Source organism: Otolemur garnettii, unplaced genomic scaffold (assembly GCF_000181295.1).
Source record: "Otolemur garnettii isolate 467f Iridium unplaced genomic scaffold, OtoGar3 scaffold00039, whole genome shotgun sequence".
Taxonomy (NCBI): domain Eukaryota; kingdom Metazoa; phylum Chordata; class Mammalia; order Primates; family Galagidae; genus Otolemur; species Otolemur garnettii.
Window position 1 is genome coordinate 10898669 of NW_003852434.1, and position 2580 is coordinate 10901248.

Consider the following 2580-nt stretch of genomic DNA (forward strand, 5'->3'; position numbering starts at 1 on the left):
GCATCATTTTCAAAACTGCTTAATATTCCATGTTGCTCTTAAGAGGTGATGTGATATAAGATTTAAAACCAAAGACTTTGGAGCGAGATCACCTGGGTTCAAGTTCCAACTCTGCCCTAAACCTACCCTCCCTGTGCCTTAGTTTGTTCACCTGTTACACAGAGATCAAGAAAGTATGTGCCTCACGGGTTTGTGGTAAAGATTAAATGGCTTCATATTTGAATGTTATTAGCACTAGTTATTTCTGCATCTTCCTTGATTGGTCATGTAGGATGACAGAATATTCAGAACATATCAGGGTCTTCGGCAGAACTTGCCTCTTCCCTCTTTTATCTCTCAGAGACTTCACTCCCACATGAACTTTTGTATCCCTAGCTCCACCTCAGCGCCTGCTTCTCAAGGGACCCAACCAATACTGAGACTTTGCTCATTTGAAAGGGGAAAAAGGAAATTTCATTATTTTAGTTGCATTGCTTTGAGTACAGATGTGGTTGAATATTTATCTCATATATTTATTAGGCTCTGAAATGTCCTCCTTTGTGAATTGACCATTTGTGTTCCTTGCCCCCTTTACCTACTGGGCTCTTACTGTTGTCTGTTTGTGTAAGTTCTTTCCATAGAAAGGATCTTGGCCCTCTATGTCATAATTGGTTTTGGTATACATTGTTTATGTTGTAAAAGGATGATAAATTACCTTCTAATTTTAATTTTCACTCTAATGCCAAAAGAAGACATGCTCTTCCAGAGATCAGAGTCACTTAGAGACTCTCCTCATTTGTTAAGAGTTTATATTTAGTCTATCTGGATTAAAGTTCCACATATGATCTGAGATGAAAATCTAAATTGATTCTTTTCTGATTATCTAAACATGTCTCTCCAGATCACTCAGTGGACAGTCTTACCCTTTCTGATTGATTTGTCATGTCTTCCAATATCATTTATTAAAATTTCATATAAGCTGAGTTCTTTTCCTGGTACATTAATGTATTTGTCTTTTTACTATATACTTGCTAAATTACTAAAGTTTTATTATCACGTTTAATATCTGCTATGCTGAGTCTCGATCAATAAACTTCCAAGACGTCTATACTTCTTCCAAAGTGTGGTTTTGGCATTTTAGATTGGGTCTACATAAGGTCACTTTCTATCTCTCCTACTTTCCCAAGATTCGAAAATTTGTTATTGCTGAGGCTAGTGGTGATGATGATAATAAGATAGAGAATTCTCATAAAGCGTCTCCATAAAGAAAGAAAAACTCATTTGTGGAGCAGAGCTATTTAAAATGATACAAATGTGCTTAGAATGACCTCTTTAGCTTTCGTGGGTGTCTGGCAGCCTTGTCCCATTTTCTAGGGCAGAGAGAGCTAAGAGTCCTAGGTCCAGAAGGTGACTATGACATCCCAGGACTCAGCAGTGCTGTATTCTTTAGAGTGACCTGAAGCAAACTGCCATGGTGATGGTGCAGCCCCTATTCTTAGATGAAGATGTTCAGTAAGTAAGGACAGAAAAGCAAGCAGAAAGAGAGGATCGTGAACACGCCTGGCTTAGTCACTTCTGTGGCCTCCACCACAATTAAGTTCAGAAGTAGGGAGGGAGAGGATGTGACAGGGCAGCTGCAGGCCTGGCGTGCCAGCCAGGGGCCACTGGAGGATGCCTACTTGGTCATCCCCCAGTTGACTACCACTAAGGGCAGCAGTTCTCAACCTATGAGTCATGACCCCTTTGTAACAATGAAAATACATCACGGCATTAGGAAAGTTGACAACCACTGGCTGAGGGAAAAAACAATCAGGTACAAGGGTTCAAAAGAACTGCAGAATTCTTTTGTAACAACAGTCACCTGGGAGGATAACTGCAATTGTGTGTGTTCTAGTTGCCACGATTTCAGATTTCATTCTGAGTGTCGCTAACCCTTTGTATTATAATAGGGATCTGCTGAACCAGGATTTCTCCTTACCAATATGGCGAGAGAGAAAAGATACATTTTCTTTTAATTTATCCCCCCTAAACATTTTTGTATCTTCTAAATAGATTCAAAATAAGCATGCACCTTTCACTTCCTTCAGATGGGTGTGTCGGAATGGAGCAAACAACTCCTTGCTGGACAATCAGGCCAACCAGAGCAAGGACAGACACAGTAGCTGAGGTTTGTAAGCGAAAGAGGATCTATCTGCAGGCTCTGTGCACATCAATGGCCTTCTCCAGGGAAACAGAAACAAGAGGATAGAATAGATATATAAGAGGGACTTAATATGGGACTTGGTTCTCAAGATGATGGAGGCCAAAACATGTTCCCACCGCCTGCTGTCTGCAAGCTGTACAAGCAGGAAAGCCAGGGTGATGCAGTCCACGTCTGAAGGCCTGAGAACCAGGAGCTCCAGCATCAGAGGACTGGGGAAGATGGATGTCTCAGCTTAAAAAGAGACATTGAATTTACCCCTTTTCTGTCTCTTTGTTCTGTTCAGACACTTAATAGGTTAGATGGTGCCCACCTACAAGGGTGAGTGTGGTCTCCCTTGCTCATTCCACTTACTCCAATGCCAGGCTCCTCTAAAATACCCTCAAACACACCCAGAAACA